This window comes from Phacochoerus africanus, chromosome 11 (assembly GCF_016906955.1).
Source record: "Phacochoerus africanus isolate WHEZ1 chromosome 11, ROS_Pafr_v1, whole genome shotgun sequence".
NCBI classification, from domain to species: domain Eukaryota; kingdom Metazoa; phylum Chordata; class Mammalia; order Artiodactyla; family Suidae; genus Phacochoerus; species Phacochoerus africanus.
In genome coordinates this window covers 56,112,817-56,139,103 of record NC_062554.1, presented here as the reverse complement: position 1 = coordinate 56,139,103, position 26,287 = coordinate 56,112,817, and the positions used below count along the sequence as shown (strand labels likewise).

At 44.0% G+C, this 26,287-nt stretch overlaps 1 protein-coding gene and 1 non-coding gene across 2 annotated transcripts in view; both read right to left on the bottom strand.

Annotated features, from left to right (window-relative positions):
* The window catches only part of TMEM45B (transmembrane protein 45B), a 28,296-nt gene extending 27,728 nt beyond the window's left edge, over positions 1-568 (bottom strand). Inside the window, exon 1 of the mRNA XM_047753369.1 lies at positions 359-568. The gene's annotated coding sequence lies outside the window, so the exon portion shown is untranslated. The remainder of the gene's footprint in view (positions 1-358) is intronic.
* A 4,472-nt stretch (positions 569-5,040) lies between these two features.
* Positions 5,041-5,146, bottom strand: LOC125112230 (U6 spliceosomal RNA). The gene has a single exon (XR_007131037.1). It is a non-coding gene; the product is annotated as a U6 spliceosomal RNA (small nuclear RNA).
* Between the last annotated feature and the right edge of the window lie 21,141 nt (positions 5,147-26,287).

Sequence of the window (26,287 nt, the reverse complement as noted above, 5' to 3'; positions counted from 1 at the left end):
GTTTTCGGTCAATCGCCTCTTACTATTAGATTCCAGGCTTCCTGGCCTTAGGAAAGGATTTGGTGCCTCAGTGGATTGGCGGGGTTCTGGCTGTCACCGCAGGGGCCTGCCTCTTGGACGTTCCTCTCACTAGACCACACGGTCGCCCTGACTGGCCGGGATCGCGGCAATATTCCCTCCAGGGCCGCCGGCGATCGGACACAGGTGCGCGGACACGGTGGGAGCCGAGAAGCGCGCCGCTCCCATCCCTGGGCCTCCAGCGCCCCTAGCCCCTGCCCAGCCGAGCCCCCTCCCCAGCCGAGCCCCTCCGCGTCGGAACCCCTTCGGTCCAACCCCCTGCCCGCAGCCGGCGTCTCACCTGCGCCGAGAGCCTCCAGCCGTCCGTCTGCTGCCGCGTTGAGTGCAGAGTGGAGCCGCCACCCGCCCAGACGCCACCAGCCGGTCCTCCCCACCCTTTCCTGCCCCTCCCCGCACCTGCTTGTGCTGGGCCTCCCTTCTCAAAGCTCGTCCTGCCCTGCACTCTCCGGACCCTCCCACCAAGGTGATCCTTGGTTCCAGACACTCCCTAAAGTGTGTGCTCCAACAGGGGCTGGTTTCTGGACACCTAGGGCGGGCTGTGACCAACCTTGACCTCCTATGATGTAACGCAATCACAAACCTGGGAGGTGACAGCGCAGGCTGTCACAAGGAAGACTGTTTACCAAGCCAAGCAGTCATGGTGAACAGGGCAGCAAGCCAGTCCCCTTCCAGCAAAGGAAGGCTCTGGAGTTATATCCTGGACCAGAATCTAGTTTTCAAGTTTAAGCTTGGTGGCATATGAATTCATTTATTCATTCAACAAACAGTCACAGTCTCTAGGTGCTGAAAACAGAGCTGCAAAAGAGAGAAAGTCCCTGCCTTGAAGGAGCTGCTTCCAGGAGGGAATGCATGCCTTTCTTTGTAGTGTCTTGTGGTTTCCAGGCTCTGGTTCCCAAGTTAAGCCTAGTTGTATAGTGTCCCACCCTATCTATTGCTGATAATACCTTGTAGAACTTAAAAGAATGCAAGAGCAATGGCTCCATCTTGGATCCATGGATCAGAATCTAGGGGAGGAGCCCTGGCAGGGGTTCCTGTCAAAAACTTCTCAGGTGACCAGAGGAAGTCAGAGCCGGGAGGGGAGTCTCTGGATCTTTAAGATGCCTTCCAGCTTAATCCATTGTTGCAGGCACTGGAAACCAGGAAGCCTTCATGGGAGAGATGCTGTATTTAGGTTTTAGAGAAAGGCAAAAGATATACTCTAGCAGAGTGGAAAGGGGATAAGATCCCAAGGGCAGCTTCTTTTGATCACATGGCTTTTCTTTAAAGTCAGAGGCAAAGGAAGGTATTTTAGAGGATGAGGCATAACCCTGAGCAAAATTTTCTTCTATAAACAGAGTACATGAGGCCTGGTGGAAGGAGATAATGGAAGAGACGATGCTATCAGTGAAAGGGCTAATTGAGCCACACCCTTGAGATGGACACTGTGCCGGAGCAGGAGCTGGACAGTACCTCTGTAATTTCCCATTCGCTTGGGAAATTGACTTAATCATTAGGCTTCCTTCTGGCACTTGCCCACACCCGTTGTTTGCAAAATGGATGGTAAGGTGGAGTCTAGGATGCCCGTTACCCTGGGAATCTGTTCCTGTCACCAGGCCCCTTCTGTGGTCAGGCTTTCTCTTTGGTAATGGGGGTAATGGTTTCGTTTCCTCTAAGGCTATGATGATGAAACAAATGCGTGACCTTTTAGGTGTAGTTCCAAGTGGATAGAGATGCTTCTTGACATTGAAAACACTGAACGAAGAAAATTACCTCTGCTTCAAAGGGTAATATCCAAGTGCCAGGAAAACCAGTTTTGACAAAATAAGTTTGATCATCTTTAACTATGGTATCTGTGGAAATACCATAAATCATAGAGTTATTTAAATTACTAATGTATGAGCAACTAAAAATGAAGACACTAAGATCAACTAACAATTATTATAAAGCTATTTCAGCATAAAAATGGAACAGTTAGCATTTAGAAACATCAATTGCAGTTTGCTTAAATCAACACAAGAATGGCATTTTAATTCAATTGGAAATGGTTTACTTTATAAATATTGCTGACATAATTGACTCTTCTCTTGGAAGATCTTATTGTAGAGTTGCTCACTATCCCATCTCCCCTTGGCCATCATGGTGCCACCTGGGCACAAGGCCACCCAGCATGGACACACTTCTCCAGCATCTCCTTTAAGGTAGGATGGGTTACGTGACTAAATTCAGAACAGCAAGCTAGGAGTGGAACTGGAAGTAGCAACTTCCAGGGTGGAATCCTGAAAGGAAGGGCTTGTCCCTGTCTTCTCCCCTCCCTTCTCCTGCTGGCTGGAATGTGGATGTGGCAATGAGTCATCTAGGGCCATGGAAATGAGTGGAGGAGTAAGATGATAAAAGGAGGCTGGGTTACTTGGGCAGACTCACACAGTAGTCTCTCTACCAGTCCTGGAATGCCCAGTGCCAGACTGAGATGTGAGGAGAAATAAAATTATATTTTGTGCAAGTCACAGCTAGGGGAGGTTTAAGGTTTTTGGTTTTTTTTGTTTGTTTGTTTTGCTTTTGCTTTTCGGGGCCTAGCGCGTGGCATGTGGAGGTTCCCAGGCTAGGGGTTGAATCAGAGCTGTAGCTGCTGGCCTATGCCACAGCCACAGCAACACCAGGTCCAAGCCACATCTGCGATCTACACCACAGCTCACAGCAATGCCGGATCCTAAACCTACTGAGTGAGGCCAGAGATCGAACCTGCGTCCTCATGGATACTAGTCAAATTCATTTCTGTTGAGCCACAGTGGGAACTCTTGTTTACTGCTTCTAACAGTGTGTGTGTGTGTGTGTGTGTGTGTGTGTGTGTGTGTGTCTGTAATAGGGTTTTCTACACATAAGATCATGTCGTCAGTAAATAGAGATCATTTTAGTTCTTCCTTTCTAACTTGGATGCTTTTTATTTCTTTTCCTTGCCTAATTGCTCTGGCTATAACTTCTAATACTATGTTGAATATAATTGGAAAAACTGAGCATTCTTGTCTAGTTCCTATTTTTCGAGGAAAAGCTTTTTGTCCTTTACCACTGAGTATCTCATAAGCTGTGGGTTTTTCATTTATGGGTTTTATTGTGTTGAGGTAGTCACTATTCCTTGTTTATTGACTATTATTTTCATGAAGAGCTGTGAATTGTCTCAAATGCTTTTTCTGATTGATTGAGGTGATCATATAGTTTTTCCCCCTTATCATTCTTTTAATGTAGTGTATTACATTAATTGGTTTTCTTATGTTGAACTCTCCTCGCATTCCAGGAATAAATTCTAATTGGTCATGGTGTATAATCCTTTTGATATGCCGTTGAATTATTTTTGCTAGTGTTTCATTAAGGATTTTTGCATCCATATTCATAAAGAATATTGGTCTGGAGTTCCCGTCGTGGTGCAGTGGTTAACGAATCTGACTAGGAACCATGAAGTTGCGGGTTCGATCCCTGCCCTTGCTCAGTGGGTTGACGATCCGGCGTTGCCGTGAGCTGTGGTGTAGGTCACAGATGTGGCTCAGATCCTGCGTTGCTGTGGCTCTGGTGTAGGCTGGCGGCAACAGCTCCGATTCGACCCCTAGCCTGGGAACCTCCATATGCCGCAGGAGTGGCCCAAGAAATGGCAAAAAGACAAAAAAAAAAAAAAGAATATTGGTCTGTAGTTTTCTTTTCTTGTGTTTTTATTGACTTCAATACCAAGGCAATGCTGGCCTCATAGAATGAGATTGGAAGTGTTCCTTTCTCTTCAGTGTTTTGGAAGGGTTTGAGATGAATCGGTGTCAGTTCTTTAAAAGTTTGGTGAAATTAACCTGTGAATTTTTAGGCCCAGGGCATTTGTCGGGAGGATTTTGATTACTGATTTAATCTCTTTACTACTTACAGATCTGTTTAGATTTTCTCTTTCATTATGATTCATTTCTGGTAGATTGTGTGTTTCTGGGAATTTGTTCATTTCATCAGGGATATCTGATTTGCCGACATATGATTGTTCATAGTACATTTGTTCTCTTATAATCCTCTTTATTTCTATAGACTTGGTAGTAATGCCCCTACTTATATTTCATATTTTAGTAATTTGAGTCTTCTCTCTTTTTTAGTCAATTTAATTTCTCAACTTTGTTAATCTTTTTAAAAGTCAGCTTTTGGTTTCATTGATTTTTCTCTATTGTTTTTCTGTTCTTGATTTTATCTTTGCTATAACTTTTATTTATTTCCTTTCTTCTGCTACCATTTGATTTAGTTTTTTTTTCTTTCTCTAGTTGCTTGGGTTGTAAAGGTAGATTGTTAATTTGATATTTTCCTTGATTTTAGTGTAAGTGTTCAGAGCTATAAAATTTTCTCTTATTATTGCTTTTGTTGCATCCCATAGATTTTAGTATGTTATAGTTTCATTTTTGTCATCTCTAAGTATTTTTATTTTTTAATTAAAATTTTTTAACATTTTAAAAATTATAGTTGAGTTACAGTGTTGTGCCAATTTTTGCTGTACAGTAAAGTGACCCAGTCATACATACATATACATTCTTTTTTTTTTTTTTTGCCTTTTTAGGACCACACCCACAGCATATGGAAGTTCACAGGCTAAGGATCGAATCGGAGCTACAACTGCAGGCCTACACCACAGCCACAGCAATGCTGGATCCTTGCTGCATCTGCAGCCTACACCACAGCTCATGGCAGCACTGGATCTTTTAACCCACTGAGAGAGGCCAGGGGATCAAATCCAAGTCCTTATGGATACTAGATGGGTTTGTTGCCACTGAGCCACAATGGGAACTCCACATTACTTTTTTTATATTGTCTTCCAAGAGATTGGATATAGTTCCCTGTGGTATACAGCAGGACCGCATTGCTTATCCATTCTAAATGTAATAGTTTTGCATTTACTAACCCCAGACTCCCAGTCCACTCCAGTCCTTCCCTTGGCAACCACAAGTTTGTTCTGTATGTCTGGGAGTCTCTTTCAAAAATACGGAATGCTTCACGAATTTGCATATCATCCTTGTACAGAGGCCAGACTAATCTCTGTATTGTTCCAATTTCAGTATATGTGCTGCTCATCTCTAAGTATTTTAAAATTTCCATTACAATTTCTTCTTTGATCCATGGCATCTTTAAGTATCTATTGTTTAATTTGCCACAAATTTGTGTGTTTTCAGATTTCCCTTTGGTTATTGATTTCTAACTTCATTCTGTTATGGTCAGAAGAGGATACTTTGTATAATATCTGTCTTTTAAAAATCTATCAATATTTGATTTGTGGCCTCATGTATGATCTCTCCTAGAGAATGTCCCATGTGCACTTGAGAAGAATTTGTATTCTACTGTTGTCGGGTGGAGTGTTCTGTATATGTCTCTTAGATCTAGTTTTCTTTTGGTTTGTTTCACAATATAGTGATCATACTACATATACACATAAGTGGTATGTGTGGTGTGTGTGTGTGTATGTGTGTGTATGTTACATGTATGAACATAAAGGAAAGTATGGAAAGCTACCTTGGTTATCTTGTGGAAATAACACCAGACGAGAGGGAGGGGTGAGATTATTAACTCCATTTCAGAAGTGTGTTCCTAGCCAAAGTGCTAGTGAAACTGAGGGACTAGATTGGGTTGTATATGCTGACTATCTTAATCATGGCCTTAGGACCAAATGAATAGTGAGGACTAGTTTTTTCCACTAATTCTCTACACAGAGCCCTTGCAGAAATTGTGATTTGCCACTACCTGGAAGAAGGCTCCGTGATGAACTGGACTTAGGAGGACCTGAGTGGCTCTAGTGAACACTAGACACTTCTGGTGCAACATTGGAGAATCCTTTTAACCCCATCTCCTTTTTCAATTGTGGCTGTGGTGACAGTTCATGCAAACTTTGACAGGCTTTGTGCAGATCAGAGAGTGCTTCCCTGGCTGCTTGTGCTTTATGACTTGTGACTCCTCTGAGGCTCACAGGCTTACCTTGGCAGGAACCTGCTGAGTGGTCATGCATGTGCAACTAGGAATTTGGAGGGAATAAGGACCCACAAGGCCACTTTTCATGAATGGGAATAGTAGCCAACACATAAATGCTTCTCTTCTGACCCATGGGGAGATAGTTCTGATTATAGGTCAAAAGTCTCAAAAAAGTACCAATCAGAAAAAAACTCTGGAGTTCCCATCGTGGCTCAGTGGTTAACAAATCCGACTAGGAACCATGAGGTTGTGGGTTCGATCCCTGGCCTCACTCAGTGGGTTAAGGATCTGACGTTGCCATGAGCTGTGGTTTAGGTCGCAGACGCAGTTCAGATCTGGTGTTGCTGTGGCTGTGGCATAGGCCAGCGGCTACAGCTCTGATCAGACTCCTAGCCTGGGAATCTCCACATGCCACGGGTGCGACCCTAGAAAAGACAAAAAGACAAAAAAAAGAAAAAAGAAAAATCTCTGGTGGTCAACTTTTCCCCTCTTCCTCATGACATTCCCTCCATCTTTCACTCCTGCTCTCTGGAATCACCTTCCCAAATACCTGCACACAGACTTTTTTCTCAGGCTCTGACTTGGGGAAACTTATGTAAAGACAGGAGCTTTGTTAAAAGGAAACAGGAGCCAGCTTAAAGGAACACTCTAAAGATGGGACAGTGTGAAAAGCCAGTAGAATGATAAGCGTATAGAAGACATATTGACTATGTTAAAAACTGATAATTTATAATGATACTCAAAAGAGAAAGATAAGGGAGTTCCCTAGTGGACTAGTGGTTAAGGATCTGGCATTGTCACTTCTGTGGCCCAGTTAACTTCCACATGCTGCAGGCATGGCCACAAAAGGAGAAAGATAAAACTGTTGAGTGTAGCACAGCAAGCGTGTCAGTGGCCAGTCCCAGGGAGGTCTACAACTAAATGGAGGAGAGCAAAGCCCATCACAGCACCAGCCACCAGGAGTCCAGGTCAAGACATTCTGCCCACTGTGTCTTGGTCAGAGTCGCCAAGGAAAACAACACAGCATGTTGCCCTGGGTGGGACATGGCTGTGTTCACCTAGAGAAGAGACAGAACAGGATCAGCTCCAGGAGTGTGCTAGTCTCCTATAGCCAGCAGGTCCTACTCCACCCTTGCTAGGCATAATAGTGCAATTGGTCATCAAGTGCCCCTCCCATGCTGGAGCAGAAGAACACTGACTCCTCACTGGTGGGTCCTGAGATACTGAAAGCTGGGGGCATGCCTGAGGATGGTCGATGCATGCACCTAAGCGGAACAGAGGCACACATACTGATCTGAGTAAGAGGAAGATATTCCCACGCAAGGCTGGCACAGCTGTTCAGGCTCTCAGTCTCTTGGTGAGAAGTGTTCAGTAATAAAGGTATTAAAATCCTAACCACCAATGCCTAAGGGGTGAAGAAGTGTGGATGAAACAAGACTGTTGAATCTGGGTACAACCGTCTCATACCACTGATGGTGTTTCAAGTCTGCCTCTCATTTTATGTGTTTATTAGAAGTAAGCTTCATGCACAGGTTCTAGGTGGCTCTGAACCTGCACTGAGTGTGTCACTCTGGTTGGAACCATTAATGGGGGTGTTGGGATCCCTGACCACTCGTAGACTATTGGAGTCTGGGGGAAAAGGCTCCAAATATGCAGGTGGAACATCCAGCAACACTGCTACTCTCCTCCCTGCTGCTGCTGCCACCATGCAGATCTTCTCCAGCGTGTTGTCACTCCTGCACCAGTGGGTGGTCCGAGGGAGCAAGATGGGCAGAGATTAGTTTTCCTTACCCTCATTCCCTTCCCTGTGGTGGGAGGCATTCTTGTTTATGACTAAGGGTGCTGGCTGTCCAGGGACAGCACCCAGGCTGTCTGTCCAAGTCCTGAGTCTACTATCTCCACAACATCCATTGTCTTTGCTGCTTGACCCAGAACCTTTCAACCTTGATCATCCAGTCTAGGAAGGCGGTCGTGTTCTGCACAGTCTTGGGCATGCCCACCCAAGCGGAAAGATCAGGTGCCTTTGGTGCCACTAGAGGGACCCTGGCACCCTGGTGTTCCTGGTAACTCTTCTCCTGGAAGCATCACCCCCATGTTAGAGTCAGGGGGCTTTGTCCAGGGTATTCTGGTGGCTGGAACTGCAAGCCACTTATGAGATACGCTCTAAGGGTCTACTGAGATTGGGACTTCACAGGCACAGCCTAATCAGGGGGTTTCCCTGGTCCACCTCTACCCCCACCAAGTTTGGTATTTCCCAAGATGCACTGCAATGCCGAGTTTCCCCTTGAGCTATAGTGCAGTGTTTAGTGTCCCTATTGCCCTAGTCAGGCAGGGGTACGACCTGACTATGAGCAGGTCATCGTGATACCCTTTTTGAGTTGCTGTTTGAGTTGGCCGTTCTTCATGGCTCCGTTGACCAGTGGGTGATGGGGCACATGGAAAGTCTATTATGTTTTGGAAAGGTATACCCATTGCTGTTGCTTGGGCAATGAAAGCTGTTCCTTTGTCAGAGTGAAGTCCCTTGGGGGCATCCACAAACACAACATAAGTTTTTTGCAAGGGCAGCTGTGGGAGTCTGGCGTCCACGTGTTGGACTGGCATGGCAATACCGTATGGCATTCCTGAGGAAGAGTCAACAGCAGTGAGACACCTTTGGTGCCCAGAGCTGGGGGACAGGAGTCTGATGTCAGTCTGCTAGACTCAAGTGGGTGCTAGTCCTTGGTTAATGTGCTCCAGTTCTCCTCTTTGGATTCCCTCTGGGTTGCTTGGTCCCTTCTGGTAAGCTGGCTATTTGTTCAAGGAGGCTCCTTGGGGTTGTGGCAGGGCCTGATATTGGAACCATGTCCATTTAAAAAATCGAGCTCTTTTCAGTCTGTCCAGTTTGATTGGTGGGGTTGGTAAGCATGTGAGTAGAAAGAGGGCACTTCAAGGGCATTGCCCATGTGGTGCTTTGACTATAAGATGCTCAGCATCCACAGGTGCCTGAAAGAAGCAAGGAGTTGCTCTTCCAAAGGCATGTGTGTGGTGGCTGCCTCAGGCAACTTAGGGGTCTTAAGACCAAGAGGCCAGCACACCCTAGAGGCAGTTTTGTTTTACCACCCCCACCCTCCAACCCATTCTGACTAGCACGTGTGGAGGTTGTGCACACCCGTGGTCCATTGTGCTAATAGGCTCCAAAGGTCCCAAAGGCAATGGCTGGGCCATGGCTTGTTGAACCTCTTCCAGGTCTCATTGAAAGGGCTTCACTTGAAAATTGGTGACCTTGGAGTTCCTGTTTGGTGTAGCGGAAACACATCTGACTAGTATCCATGAAGATGCAGGTTTGATCCCTGGCCTCAATCAGTAGGTTGAGGATCCAGCATTGCCATGAGTTGTGATGTAGGTCACAGATGTGGCTTGGATCCCCTGCTGCTGTGGCTGTGGTATAGGCCAGCAGCTATAGCTCTGATTTGACCTCTAGCCTGGGAACTCCATATGCCATGGGTGTGGCCCTTTTAAAAAAAGGCAAAAAAATAGAAGAAAAAAAAGAGAAAATCGGTGGCCTTGTGGGTTTCCTAAACTAGGGGGCCAAAAGAAGACCCAGGTGGGGTGCATGCTATCTCTAGCACCCAAAGAGGCCCACCAGAGGTTGGATCTCCTTTTTATGAGTGGGGACCTCCAGGGCCAACAGTTTTTATTTTGCTGAATCTGAGATACTTCTTGGGCTTCCTGACTGAGTGGCCCCTAGGAATTGCACCTGCTGTGCTGGGTCCCATGCTTTGTCTGGGTTTACAGCCCCATTGCCACTGGTCGTTTTGTCAGTGACTAACTGCAGGGCCACCTCTACCTGTTTTGGGGTGGGCCCTACTATCATGATATCATTGATGTAACAGATGGTCAACACTCCCTGTGGTGACCTGGGGTTGTGGAAGGTCAAGCCCTACCCACTGGTGGCACATTGCTGGGGAGCTGAGGAAGCCTTGTGGAAGCCTATGAAACTTGTGCTGCAAGTTATTTCCTGTGGATACTGATTGTCTTGATCTTTGTGCTGCAAGAGGATTGAGAAATAAGCATTAGCAGAGTCAGTGACAGTTCACCGATCTCCAGCATGGGCTATCATTGTCTTGGTGACAGTGGTGATGTCTGGCCCTGTAGGGGCCAAGATCAGAATCTTGCACTCAGAGTGCCCATAGTCCACTGCCAGCCTCTGAGCCCTGGAAGTCTTTTCAACTGGCCACACCGGGCTGTTTAAGTTGTGACAGAGTGGTTTGTAAACTTCCTGCCTGCAGCGAGTCCAGGATTAATAAAGTGATGTCCTCTACCCACCTGGTATTCAGAATTGTTTCTGTTGGATAGTGTGCCACAGTCTGGGCAATTCTTGGGGGGCAGGAATGCACTTGGCCCACCACAGTGGCTCTGAATCTGTCTTTGTTGGGGGTACATTCCCCTTGAGATGGTGATGGTGTTCAGTCCTGCACATGGCCAAAATGTCAACACCTGTTAGGCCTCCACAGTGGGAATCATAGTGACCGCTACTTGAAGTGTGGTCCAAAGGGCTCCATCTCTAAGCATGTGAGCACCTATTTGCCAGGGGTCGCCGTATTTGGGTGGAGTAACCCTCAATATCATCAGTTTAATTTTACCCCTATGGGGACCTGGAAATATTGTCATATGGGCACTGGTATCCAAGCGCCACATAAAAGTCTGAAGTCCCATCTTTCCCCTTTTATCCTACAGGTGTACTGGGCAACTAGTCTGTATTGGAAACTAGAGACCTTGGCCCCTTCCCTAACTATGCCTTTCAGCCCGAGACATTTGGGCCTATGATGTCCCTTTATCAAAGGATACATCAGGGAGTTCCCTAGTAGCTTAGCAGTTAAGGATCTGGAATTGTCACTGTTATAGCGAGGGTGCAATTCCTGGCCCCAGAACTTCCACAAGGACACATCAGCTAGACTGCACTCTCCACACCCCCAACCCCTGGAAACCGCTGATTTACTCTCTGCTTCTATGAGTTTGGATTCCAGATAAATATGAACATACAATATTTGTCTTGTATGAGTTCCTTAAATACTTTGGCTGTGAACCCCTTATTAGATACACAATACAAATATTTCCTGCCATTCAGTGGGTTGCCTCTGTATTTTGTTGATTATTTCTTTTACTGTGCAGTAAATTTTTAGTTGGATATGGTCCCACTTAGGAATTTTTGCTTTTGGTTTCATGCCCCCAAAATTGTTGCCGTGACCAGTGTTGAGGAGCTTTGCCCCTATGTTTTCTTATAGGAGTTTTATGGTTTCCGTTCTTATGTTTAAGTCCATTTAGTTACTCTGTCATCCATTTTGAGTTAATTTTTTTTTTGTCTTTTGTCTTTTTAGGGCTGCACCCATGGCATATGGATGTTCTCAGGCTAGGGGTCTAATTGGAGTTGGAGCTGTAGCCGCTGGCCTATGCCAGAGCCACAGCAACGCCAGATCCGAGCTGCGTCTGTGACCTACACTACAGCTCATGGCAATGCTGGATCCTTAACCCACTGAGCGAGGCCAGGGATTGGACCTGCAACCTCATGGTTCCTAGTCGGATTCATTTCCGTTGTGCCAAGACAGGAGCTCCCGTTTTGAGTTAATTTTTGTGCATGGTGTAAGATAGCAGTTCAGTTTCATTCTTTTGCATGTGAACATCTGGTTTTCCCAACACCATTTATTTATTTATTTTTTGTCTTTTTTTGGGGCTGCACCTGTGGCATGTGGAGGTTCCCAGGCTAGGGGTTGAATCAGAGCTGTAGCCACTGGCCTACACCTCAGCCACAGCAACACCAGATCCAAGCCGCGTCTGTGACCTACACCACAGCTCACACTCCAACGCTGGATCCTTAACCCACTGAGTGAGATCACGGATCGAACCTGCATCCTCATGAATGCTAGTCAGGTTTGTTTAACCACTGGGCCACAGGAACTCCTCAACCCCATTTATTAAAGAGACTATACTTTCCCCATTGAATATTTTGGACTCCTTTGTCAAATATTAGTTGACCATATGGTGTGATGGTTAATTTCTGGACTCTCGATTCTGTTCCATTGGTATATGTGGGGTTTTTGTTTGTTTGTTTTTGGCTGTGGTGTGCAGCAGCTTGATGTGGGATCTCAGTTCCTAGACTAAGGATTTCACCACTTTCCCAGCTGCAGTGGTGAAAGTGCAGAGTCCTAACCACTAGACCACCAGAGAACTCCCTATGTGTTTATTTTTATGCGTTCTATTTTTATCATTTAATAGTACTATACTGTTTGTAAAAACTATAGCTTCGAAGTATAATTTGAGATCAGGAAGTGTGATGCCTGCAGCTTTGTTCTTTCTCAAGATCACTTTGGCTATTCAGAGTCTTTCGTGATTCCATACACAGTTGAGAATTATTTACTCTATTTCTGTGAGAAAATTCCACTGGAATTTAGATAAGGAATGCACTGAATCTATAGATGACCTTGGGTAATATGGACATTTTAACAGAATTAAATCTTCTAATCTGTGAGCATTAGATGTCTTTCCATTTATTCGTGTCTTCAGTTTTTTAAATCAAATTCTTGTAGTTTTCAGTGTACAGATAATTTATCTCCTTGGTTAAATTTATGGTCAGTCTTCGTTTTATTGAGCTTTTCTTTATTGTGCTTCACAGACGTGTTTTTTTTTGTAGTTTGTTTGTTTTGTCTTTTTACAAATTAAAGTCTTGTGGCAACCCTATGTTGAGCAAATCTACTGGTGTCATTTATCCAACAGGATTATTTTTATTTTTATTTTTCTTATTTTTTTTTGTCTTTTTGCTATTTCTTGGGCCGCTCCCGCAGCATATGGAGGTTCCCAGGCTAGGGGTCGAATCGGAGCTGTAGGCACCGGCCTACGCCAGAGCCACAGCAACGCGGGATCCGAGCGGCGTCTGCAACCTACACCACAACTCACGGCAATGCTGGATCATTAACCCACTGAGCAAGGGCAGGGACCGAACCCGCAACCTCATGGTTCCTAGTCGGATTCGTTAACCACTGTACCACGACGGGAACTCCATGGATTATTTTTAAATTAAGGTATATGTGCCTTGTTTTTTTAGACATAATACTATATGCACTGGGAAACCAAATAATTCTTGTGACTGCTTTGTTGTGATATTTAACTTATGGCAGTCATCTGGAGCAGAATTGGCACTATTTCTAAGGTATGCCTATATTCCTAAGTATTTTATTGTTTTTGATACAGTTTTGAATGAGATCGTGTTCTTTACTGCTGTTTCAGATATATTGTTATTATATGGAAATGCAACTGTTATCTATATATCAATTTTATATTCTGCAATTTTACTGAATTTGTTTACTAATAGATTTTTTTTTGGTGGAGTGTTTAGGATTTTCTATAAGATCACATCATCTGCAAACAAAGACAACTTTACTACTTCTTTTCTGATTTTGCTACCTTTTATTTCTTTTTCTTGCCTTATTGCTCTGGCTAATGCCTCCAGTACTGTGTTGAATAGGAGTAGTAAGAGTGGGCATCCTTGTCTTATTCCTGATCTTAGAGGAAAAGCTTCTTCTTCTTTTTTTTTTTTTTGCTTTTTAGGGCCGCACCTGAGGCATATGGAGGTTCCCAGGCTAGGGGTCAAATTGGAGCTACAGCTGCCAGTCTACATCAGAGCCACAGCAACACCAGATCTGAGCCACATCTGCGACCTACATCACAGCCCACGGCAATGCCAGATCCCCAACCTGCAGAGCAAGGTCAGGGATTGAACCCATAACTCCATGGTTCCTTGTCAGATTCGTTTCCACTGCACCATGATGGGAATTCCGAAAAGCTTCATTTTGCCTGCAGCCTCCCTCCACCCCCAAGCTAGCATTGTTCAGTGCCAAGAAGAAACTGCAGCAAATTCTCTCCCCACAAATAAATGATAAAACTGGACTAAATTGTCAAAAATGACCATTTCAAGACTCTGGAAACTGACCAAAGGCATATGAGCAACTTTACAGGTGGTTATTAATGAAACATTGAACTCTGAGTAAAAACAGTAGGTTCAGTGGCAATCTTACCTGGGATTGCTCCTGTTTTCCCACCCTCCACCTCGGTTTGTGAGAGGTCCTACCAGGGTGTTCCAGCTGTGAAAATGCACACTTTCACTGCCAAAGGGGACTCATGATTTTTTTTTTTGTCTTTTTGCCATTTCTTTGGGCCGCTCCCACGGCATATGGAGGTTCCCAGGCTAGGGGTCCAATCGGAGCTGTAGCTGCCAGCCTACACCACAGCCACAGCAATGCAGGATCTGAGCTGCGTCTGCGACCTACACCACAGCTCACGGCAACACCAGATCGTTAACCCACTGAGCAAGGGGCAGGGATCGAACCTGCAACCTCATGGTTCCTAGTCAGATTCGTTAACCACTGCGCCACAACGGGAACTCCTTTTTTTGGGGGGGGGGGGACTCATGATTTTGAATGAGCATGGAAAACCCCGATGAGATCTCTGTGGCAAACTAACATATAAAATCAGTGTCTTGGCTAGACTGAGGTTGTGATCCTGGCTGGAACAAGCAATAAAATGAGAGACTGCCAAAAACTGTACAGGAAGATTTGGAATATGAGACAGCCCTGGGTCTGGATAAGTTTCCACACATCTGTATAGCATAGACTGGAGAGAAGCTAAGCTATCCACACCAACAGAACAACCCATGAAAGAAAAATGTGTTAAATTGTACCTCATCAAAAGGAAAAACTCAAAAGGTACGAGAAAATGAAAACTCAAGCCACAGACTGGGAGAAACTATTTCCAAGTTTTATCTCTGATAAAGGACTTGTGTCTGGAATATACAAAGAGGTCTTATCACCCAATAATAAGGAGGCCCAATTAAAAATGGGCAAAATATTCATCTAGACAATTTACCCACAATGGCATATGAATGTCTGAAAAGCCTGGGAAAAAAATGGCTAAGTTAGTATTAGAAAAATGCAAATTAAACCATAATGAGATACCAAGGTGTCCACTAGATGGCTATAATAAAAAAATATAGAAAATAGTAAGAATTGGGGAGAATATGGATAAACTGAATCCCTCATCCATTGCCTTGGGGGATTGTGAAATAATTTAGCCACACCGAACTACAATTTGGCAGTTTCTTAGCAAGTTAAACACACTTGTCATATGACCCAGATATTTCACTCATAGGTATGTATCTAAGAGAAATAAAAATAGGTGTCCACACAAAGACTTCTATGCAAATGCTCATGGTAATAAACAACCAAAAGCAAGAAGAAGGGAGTCAAGAGTGAAGCAGGGTTTGGAATTTTGAAGAGTGGAGAACTCTGCGGATATAGCCTAGGCATTTGTTTTTCTTTCTTCTTAATAACTTTTTGGTTTATTAGCATCAAAAATTGAGAAAAAGAAATCTATTGCTTCTGTAATTTTTTTGAAGTGTTGTTGATTTACAATATTGTGTTAGTTTCAGGTGTAGAGCAAAGTGATTGAGTTATTTTATATATATATATACACACATATATATAAATATAAATTTCAGGTTACTTCCATTATAGGTTATTATAAGATACTCAGTTTAATTACCTGGACATACAATAAATCTTTGTTGCTTATATATTTTATTTATAGAGGCATATATCTATATCTGTGAGTATCCATGAGTATCTAATCTCATACTCCTAATTTATCCTCAGCCCCCGCCCTATTCCTTTGCCGTTTGGTAACCAGACGTTTGTTTTCTCTGTCTGTGAGTCTGTTTCTGTTTTGTATACAGATTCATTTGTAGTATTTTTTAGATTCTGCATATAAGTGATATATAATATTTGTCTTTCTCTGTCTGGCTTATTTCACTAATGTAATATTCTCCTAGGTCTATCTATGCTGCATAATTTTTGAGTCAGCATCTGCTGCTCAAAGCTTTGATGAGGCAAGGGTGTGAATTCTGGATTAATGGGTGTTCTTTCTGCTCTTTGGAATTGATTTGCTGGGCTTAATGATCTGAGTTTATTCCCTGATTGCAGGTCATTGTTCCTTTTTATTTGCATACCTGGTAATGTTTGCTTGGATGCCAGATATTGTACATTTTATGGCTGCTGGATTTTTGGAAATCCTTTAGATTTTTATGGGCTTACTTTAGATTGCAATAAGCTTCTTAGAGTCTCTTTGGTTTTCTTGAGGCTTACCTTTAAGTTTTGATAGGACAAGTCTAATGTAACTTTGCATGGGGCATGGTGGCTAATTTGGTTTAACCGGGGTGGGGGCGCCATGCTTCTGAGAACCATGCCAGATGTAAGACTGGTGGGATCAGTGAGCTGGCCCCCAGTGAGCTCCTGGGCTGCACCTGTCTTCCCTTATCCGATGCTCTTTCTCAGCCTTGGAGGTCTCCTCACACATGCACATTGCAGCGCTCAGCCAAGGGCTTGGGGGCCCCCTGCAGATCTTGGGAGACTCCCCCACCCCATCTCTGTAGCTCCCCTCTGATACTTTGCCTCACACCTTTTCATCACCTCCTCCCCCAAGCTCTGCACCCTCAACCCTGTGAGAACATTGGTCTCTGTTCTCGTTTCCCCTTTAGACTGGCTGAGCCGGGCACTTTTAGGGTTCACTTCGTTTGCTTCCTTCTCTCAGGGGTGTCGATGTCCTGCATTGCCTGTCATGTGATGCTAAAGACTCCTGTTTCCTATCCACTTAGTTTTTTGAAGAGAGAGGGTAAATCCAGTCTTGTTGCACCAGGATTGAAAGCAGCTGTCCAACAGTGGGTTTTGGTAAACAGTCTTCATCATGTTTAACTACATTTCCTTTTATTTATTTATTTTGGCTATACCTGCGGCATGTGGGAGTTCCCGGGCCAGAGATCAAACCCTCACCATAGCAACAACCTGAGTCACAGCAGCGAAAACTCCGGGTCCCCAACCTATTGAGCCACCAGGGAACTCCTTAAGCAGTTTTTAAAAAATATTCCTATTAATGTTATTAGTCTTTTTATTAGAAATGATATTAAATATTAGGAGAAAAACTTTCTTTGAATTTATTCAGAAAAGCATGGGATTTTTTCCTTTAGTATATAAATGTAATGATTTCAGTTGATAGGAGTCCCATTTTTTTTTTTCGTCTTTTTAGGGATGCACCTTTGGCATATGGAAGTTCCCAGGCTAGGGGTTCAATCGGAGCTGAGGCTACCGGCCTACGCCACAACCATGGCAACACAGGATCTGAGCCACGTCTGCAACCTACACCACAGATCATGGTGATGCCGGATCCTTAACCCACTGATCAAGGCCAGGGATCGAACCCGCGTCCTCATGGATACTAGTCAGGTTTGTTAACGGCTGAACCACGATGGAAACTCCAGGATTCCCATTGTTGAACAACTTTTACATTCCTGGGATGGACTCTACTTGGTCAGGTATTATTATTTTTTGTTGTTGTTGTTGTTGTCGTTGTTGTTGCTATTTCTTGGGCCGCTCCCGCGGCATATGGAGGTTCCCAGGCTAGGGGTTGAATCGGAGCTGTAGCCACCGGCCTACGCCAGAGCCACAGCAACGCGGGATCCAAGCCACATCTGCAACCTACACCACAGCTCACGGCAACACCGGATCGTTAACCCACTGAGCAAGGGCAGGGACCGAACCCGCAACCTCACGGTTCCTAGTCGGATTCGTTAACCACTGCGCCACGACGGGAACTCCTATTTTTATATTATTTAAAAACATTACTAAGTGAGAAACGTGAGGGGAGGTCCTGGGATGGAGCTGTGTCAGCACAAGAGCAGAATGTGATGATCGGTGATACCTAAGAGAACGCATCACAAAGATGACTGGAGTTTGGGCACCAAAATAAGTTTGTTCTTTTTTTTTTTTTTTTTTCAGTAAAGCTATAGGAAGTTCCTGGCTTAACAATGGTTTGATCTGTGATTTCTTGAGTGTAGGGTGGTGCTGGAGTGTGCTGCATTGGGTAGAGACTATTTCAAATCTTGAATATGGATCTTTTGCAGGGTTAGTAATGTGTGGTTCAAGGCTCTCCTGCCATGCTGGGCAGCACCCTGTCAGCCCTGCTGTTCTGAGGGCAAACAACCAACACACTTAGAAGTGCTTTTCACTTTCAGCACAGCAGTCAATCAGTTGCATGAGTCAACACTTTATAAAATGGGCTTTGTGTTAGATGACTTTGCCCAACCGTAGGCTGATATAAGTGTTCTGAGCACATTTGAGTAGGCTGGGCTGCGTGATAATGTGCAGTGGGTTAGATGTATTAAATGCCTCGTCAGCTGATGATATTTTCCCTTCGTGATGGGTTTTTGGGGATGGAACTCTACTGTAAGAAGAGGAGGATCTGTATTTAAAAATCCTGGAGTTCCCATTGTGCCCCAGTGGGTTACAAACCTAATATAGCGTCTGTGAGGATGTGGGTTTGATCCCTGGCCTTCCTCAGTGGGTTAAGGATCCAGCGTTGCCATGAGCTGTGGCGTAGGTCGCAAGTGCGGCTTGGATCCTGCATTGCTGTGGCTATGGTGTAGGCCGGCAATTAGACCCCTACCTGGGAACTTCCATGAGCTGTGGGTGCAGCCCTAACTAAAAAAAGACACACACACACACAAATCTCTTGTCATTTAATTCTAATAATTCTTCCAACCTGTCCATTAAAATTTAGCATTTATACCGTTGTAATTTTAATTTCCGAGCGCTTTAATTTGGGCAGGGTTCGGGGCACCGTCCCAAATAATGTTTACTAAGTTTCCATATGCCACAGGTGCGGCTCTAAAAATGAGAAGAAAATTCTGATGGGCTCCCTGGCATTTTAGAGGATTCCTTTTTGCAGCCAGAAGCTTTTTAGTGTCTTTTCTTTCATATATCAGACTGCTTGAAGCTGTCCCACTGTTCACAGATGCTCTTTTCATGTTTTTCAGTGCTTTTACCTCCGTGTTTCCCTGTGGATGGTTTACACGGTTTTCACGTTCACTGACCTTTTCTTTTTCAACGTCTAAACTGCTGTTAATCTCATCTAGTATGTTTTCATCTTAAACACTTTCATTTTAATCTCAGAAGTTCCATTTGAGAATTTAAAAATACACACCATGTCTCTACCAACATGTTCAGTCTTTTCTCTAACTTCTGGAACCTACAGAATATCGTTATAATAACTGTCTTACTGTCCTTGGCCACTAATTGTATAATCTGAGCCATTTCTGAGTTGGTTTTATGTTTTGTCTATCTCTTCATTATGGATGGTATTTTTCCTCTTTGTTTTTTGCATTTCTGCTAATTTTTGGCTGGATGCATGACACTGTAAATTTTACCTTATTGGGTGCTGCACATAAAAGAGGGTGAAATAGTACATGTCTTGGTGGCTGCCACCCAGGCAGGAGAGGCTGGCACAGAGCTTCCTCTTGGGGATGCAGCCAGGACAAGAGAGCAGTGTCCACCCTCTCCTGGGGCAGGAGCCTCCACTCTGGACAGAGGCTCCCATGCGCATGTTACAGCTTTGCTGAGGGTCTCTGGTTCAGGCCAAAGCAGTGATGGTGACAGTGATGGTGACTTTCCTAAAGAAGAGTCCTATGGCATGGAAACAACCCAAATGTCCGTTGACAGAGGATTGGATTCGGAAGATGTGGTATATATACACAATGGAATACTACTCAGCCATAAAAAAGAATGACATAATGCCATTTGCAGCAACATGGATGGAACTAGAGACTCTCATCCTGAGTGAAATGAGCCAGAAAGACAAAGACAAATACCATATGATATCACTAATAACTGGAATCTAATATCCAGCACAAATGAACATCTCCTCAGAAAAGAAAATCATGGACTTGGAGAAGAGACTTGTGGCTGCCTGATGGGAGGGGGAGGGAGTGGGAGGGATCGGGAGCTTGGGCTTATCAGACACAACTTAGAATAGATTTACAAGGAGATCCTGCTGAATAGCATTGAGAACTTTGTCTAGATACTCATGTTGCAACAGAAGAAAGGCTGGGGAAAAAATGTAATTGTAATGTAAGGATAACCCGACCCCCTTGCTGTACAGTGGGAAAATAAAAAAAAAAAAAAAAAAAAAGAAGAGTCCTATGGGAAAGGTGGTTGTCCCAGCCCCAGGACCCAGTAGAGCTCAGGTGCAATGAGAGGAGAGATTTAGTATCAGTCACGTGAGCCCTGGGGACAGGGAAGCAGCTTTAGCAAAGAGAGGAAGAACTAACTGAGCAGAGGAGGGGAGCTGCTTGCAGAGAAGTTGGAAGTAGCATCTACAGGCTGCAGGGTTCATTCTTGAAGCACCCATGAACTGGCAAGACTGGGGGGAACTGGAATTCCACTCTCTTTGCTAGGGTGAGCTCAAGGCAGAGGCTTTGCAATTTTTTAAAAAAAGTGCCATTATGCTTGTCAGCTGTATTTTTTGGATAGTAACCCGCTAGGGTTAATGGACTTAGAGAATGCCTGTTTTGATAAAATAAAATTCTGAAGTGTTTATGTATATAGTTTATATATGATATATGTATGTTGATATGTAACAACAAGGGCTTGAGAAACATAGCTGGGAACTTCCTTTGATGCCAAAAGATAACTTACTACCTGAACCTGAAAGTTCATTGGACACACAGGACACGCAGGTCCCTTATTATTTTAGTATGTACTTATTTTTTCACTGAGATCAAACAAATGTACCACATCATGCTCAAGGTACATAGTAAGAGTGATGTGTCTCTGTGGATGGAATATCCATGGAAAAAATTCTATTTGTTTCATTATTTGTATGTTTTCTTTGTTCCATTTATTTGTCTGCCTCCTCCATGAGAACATCAGCTCTTGAAGCGATCATGTTTTCCATTGAGCATATGTAGAGTGATTACTAAGTTGACACACATTTTATTTTATTTATTTATTTATTTTATTTTATTTTCCCACTGTACAGCAAGGGGATCAAGTTATCCTTACATGTATACATTTTTTTCCCCCACCCTTTGTTCTGTTGCAACATGAGTATCTAGACATAGTTCTCAATGCTACTCAGCAGGATCTCCTTGTAAATCTATTCTAAGTTGTGTCTGATAACCCCAAGCTCCTTATCCCTCCCACTTCCCTCCCCCTCCCATCAGGCAGCCACAAGTCTCTTCTCCAAGTCCATGATTTTCTTTTCTGAGGAGATGTTCATTTGTGCTGGATATTAGATTCCAGTTATAAGTGATATCATATGGTATTTGTCTTTGTCTTTCTGGCTCATTTCACTCAGTATGAGATTCTCTAGTTCCATCCATGTTGCCACAGATACGCATTTTACATGCCCCAAATGTTTAACTCTAAGAAACTCTATGACTTTCTTCCTCTTATTTCCATTTTCAGGTTTAGAAAAGTGAGGCACAGTGAGGTAAAAGATAAGATGTCCAAAGCTCTATGGGCTCTAAAACCACCACGGTCTTACTCATTCTGAATGTCCTACACCTAAGGTAATGAGCGAGTATCCCCTCAGTACTCAGTACTGAATAACGCTTGATGGAATAGTCAGGAGCAAGGTAGCTGCCCCGCGGTGAACACCAGATGGCGCTGTCGGCTCGGCGGCGCTGCTTTCCCATCTGGAACGGTTCACAGGTGGGTCCTTCAAGCACTAGGACAGAACTTCCGGGATGGTTGACTAAAACTGAAACTAGAAAATACAGGTTTCCTTCGGGCTTCTATTTTCTGTTTTTTTAAAAAAGATTAATTCTGCCGCTTCCAGGAGAGTGCGAATGACATCAGTGTTTTGCAAGTCTCAGTGAGGGGATCTGGCAGCATTAATAAGTTATTTCGCTCACACAGAGCATGGTGACATGGAATCTTCTTTCCCTTGCATAGCAGAATGTTGCTGGCCTCCTTGCCTCCGCCTAGGATTATTAAAAAACAAAACAAAACAAAAAACTCTCAGTGCAGACTTTTTAAAGCCCACGTGCACAAATTGTACCCTTCCCATTCCTGTTTGTTTTCTTTTTTTAGTGACTCACAGCTCTCATGGGCAAAACGTTCTGAATATACGAATGAGGAGTAACTGCATGATCTCACACAGATTCTCTGAAGGTAGTCATGGGCCCTACCCATCAGCCTTTTTTTTTTTTTTAAGTTTTATTGGCATATAATTGATTTATCATACCGTGATAGTTTCAGGTGTACAGCAAAGTGATTCAGTTGTAAATATGTGTACATCCATTCTTTTTCAGATTCTTTTCCCACATAGGTTATCCCAGAATATTGAGTAGAGTTCCCTGAGCTGTACAGCAGGTCCCCATTGGCCAGTCATTCCATATACCTCAGTGTGCATATCTCAACCCCAAACTCCCTGGTCCATACCCCCCCACCCCGCCCCACCTGTCCCATTTGGTAACCATAAGTTTGTTTTCAAAGTTCATCAGCTTTATTTATCTGAATGATTCTGTGATCTTTTCCCCGTCATTTTAAAGGAACCCAGTGCTTCTCTCGTTGGTCTCCTTGAGCTCTCTCTGCCTCCCAGCAGGAGAGCTGTCCTTTGCTAAGCACACTCCAGGCACCGCTCATGGCCAGCTTGGGTCCCCTGCAATCGCAGAACCCATTGCAACTTGAATTTGTTTTCTTTTCTTTGAAATATGTTTCTGGGTATATACACTCCATGGTATATACCCTTCAGAAGTGCATGTGTATGTTTATCAAAAAATGTGTTCCAAGAGTTGCCATTGTGGCTCAGCAGAAATGAATCTGACTAGCATCCATGAGGACACAGGTTCAATCCCTGGCCCCAATCAGAGGGTTAAGGATCCGGCGTTGCTGTGAGCTGTGGTACAGGTCACAGACGTGCCTTGGATCCCACGTTGCTGTGGCTGTGGTGTAGGCTGGCGGCTACAGCTCCGATTAGACCCCTAGCCTGGGAACCTCTGTACGCTGCTGATGTGGCCCTAGAAAAGACAAAAACAGACAAAGAAAAGAAAAAAGAAAACTGATCTACTGTGTTAGAAGTCAGGACAGTGGTGCCCTGGGGTTGAGGATAGTGACTGCAAGTGGGGTTGGGTGCTTCTGGGATTTTTGTAATATTCTGTTTCTTGATTTTTTTTGGGGGGGTGCTATTTTTTTTTAATCAAGTTATAGTTGGTTTGCAGTATTGAGTTAGTTTCAGGTGTACAGCAAAGTGATTCAGTTATACATAAATATATATGTTATACAGTTATATGTGAATCTTCAGATTCTTTTCCCATACAGATATTACTAGGTATTGAATATAGTTCCCTGTGCTAAACAGTAGGTCCTTGTTGATCAGTTTTATATATAGTAGTATGTATATGTTAATCCCAAACTCCTAACTTATTCCTCCCCCCTTTTTTTCCCTTTGATAACCGTAAGTTTGTTTTCTGTCTGTGAGTCTGTTTCTATTTTGTAAATAAGTTCATTTGTATTATATTTGAGATTCCACATGTAAATGATATCATATATTTGTCTTTCTCTGACATTCTTCACTTAGTATGATAATCTCTAGGTTCATCCGTGTTGCTGCAGGTGGCATTATTTCATTCTTTTTTATAGCTAATATTCCTTAGAATATATGTAGCACATCTTCTTTTTTTTTTTGTCTTTTCTGGGCTGCACCCGCAGCATATGGAGGTTCCCAGGCTAGGGGTTGAATCAGAGCTGCAGCTGCCGGCCTACGTCACAGCCCCAGCAACATGGGATCTGAGCCATGTCTGTGACCTACACCACAGCTCACAGCAATGCCAGATCCTTAACCCACTGAGCGAGGCCAGGGATCAAACGTGCGTCCTCATGGATGCTAGTAGGGTTTGTTAACCTCTGAGCCACGATGGGAACTCCCATATCACCTCTTCCTGATTATTCTTCTGTTGATGGACACTTAGGCTGCTTTCCATCATGGCTTGGGTGTTGGTGTTACAGATATGTTTACCTGGTTCACTGAGGTGAAACGTCATAACTTATGTATGTTTCTAGATGTAGGTTTTACAAAACTTGCAAAAAATGAACCAGAAATATATCACTAGGTATAAGTGAACTTTGTTCTGAGCAATTCTAGAAACTGGGAGTGGAGTTTGAATAGTGCTGGTGCTTAGAACAGGCCATGACCTGCTGTGATCCAGGCCTGGATTTTTGTCATTGGTGAGGACAATATAGCGTTTTAAAGGAAGCTGTCCCTCTGTGTTTACAGCCCTTGTGCATTTAAGGGATGGGGGTGGGGGTGGAGTGCATAAGGAGCTGGTCTCTGTTTGACCCTGGGTGCTTCTCCATCCTGAGAGGTCTGGGCTTTTGAATTCACTGCACACACACAGCTGGCCCTGCTGTCTTCACTAGTCACTTCCCTGCTATCTTTAATGCATTGTTCTGGGTCTTGGCCACATCTTCCAAAATAACTGTGCAGTTGTCATCCTTGCTCGGGAGACTGTTTTGGAACATTGACCTAGCTCGGTGATGCGAGGGGATGCAGGAAGGGCCCAGCTGTCGGGAGGCCCAGGGACGTCAGGATGCTGGGGGCGGATAGGAAGTCACGGGGGCCTGGGCTGCAGGAGCTCCCCAGGGGCCCAGGGGTGGCACGGTTTCTGGCAGGTGTTCAGTCTCAGTGAGGGGAGTTGGGGAAGAGGGAGGAGGAAGGAAGGGGAGGATGGGGGTAGGTGGGAGCTGAGGAAGAGGCAAAGGAGGAAAGTGGTTCACAGAGGAAGGGGAGGAAAGAGACGATGGTGTCGAGGGCACTTCTGGTGGTTTTTTAAAAATCGAAGTACGGTTGATGTACAATGTATTAATTTCTGCTCTACAGCAAAGTGACTTGGCTACACACACACACACACATTCTTTTTAATACTCTTTTCCATTATGGTTTATCTCAGGATATTGAATATATTTCCCTGTGCTATACGGTAGGACCTTGTTATTTATCCATTCTGTGTTTAATAGTTTGCGTCTGCTAATCCCAAACTCCCAGTCCTTCCTTCCCCTGACCCCCTCTCCTTTGGCAGCCACAAGTCTGTTCTCTATGTCTGTGAGCCTGTTTCTGTTTGGTAGGTAGATTCATGGGTGTCATGCTTTGGATTCCACATATAAGTGATATTATATGGTATTTGTCTTTCTCTTTCTAACTTAATTCACTTAGTATGATAATCTCTAGTTCCATCCATGTTGCTGCAAATGGCATTCTTTCAATCTTTTTAAAGGCTGAGTAGTATTCCATTGTGTTTATGCACATCATTTTTGTCCATTCATCCGTTGATAGACATTTAGGTTTTTTCCATGTCTTGGCTATTGTGTATAGTGCTGCTAAGAGCATAGGGGTTCAACATGTATCTTTTGGAATTGTAGTTTTGTCTGGGTATATGCCCAGGAGTGGGACTGCTGGGTCCTACGGTTAATTCTATTTTCAGTTTTTTGAAGACCCCACATAATGTTTTCCATAGTGGCTGCATCAATTTTCATTCCCACCAACGGTGCAGGAAGGTACCCTTTTCTCCACACCCTCGCCATCATTTGTTATTTGTAGACTTTTTAATGATAGCCATTCTGATTGGTGTGAGGCAATATCTCATTGTGGTTTTGACCTGCATTTCTCTAATAAACCAGTGGTATTTTGATATCCCGTTTAGAGAGTAATTTCTGTAGCCTGGAGAATCTGTCCATGATAGAAAAAGTAAGTGGAGCAAGGGAGTGTGATGACTAACAGGCAGCCTGATGTTGAGTCAGATGACACCCTGTAGTCTTTAGCGGTGTGATTGGGGTCAGACACCTTCGCAGCTCCAAGCATCTCTGCGGAGAAGGTGGAACAGAGCCTTTTCGAAGGTGTTATGATGGAGGAGAAGGGCAGGTGAGTTTTAAAGGGCCAAAGTGAAAATCTCCATGTCCTTTCTGTTGACATTTTCTCTTGACTTCATGGGCCTACAGAAATAGCATATCATGAATTTAAAACACTAGTTTCATTGCTTCTTGTACTGCCATCATCTCATAGGATCGCTAGCCCCTTCAAAGTCTGCTCCTAGTGTCTAGGGTCCTATGATGTGATATAAATTTTATATATATATATGGGTTCCATATATGTGTGTGTGTGTGTGTGTGTGTGTGTGTGTGTGTGTGTGTATACAGGTTTTGTCCCCATGTCTGGCACAGAGCCCCTAAGACTTTGGGAATTTTCCGCGACCAGAGTGATAAAGGTGTCTTCTGTTATGTTAATGAGGTGACTTTTGGAAAGTCCTTTCCTTACCTATGAATGGGGGCTGGTTGCCAGGGGATCCAACCCCCAGGATTAAGATTGGCACTTTCAGTCTACCCTCCACGTCCAGGAGGGGAGGGGGACTGGA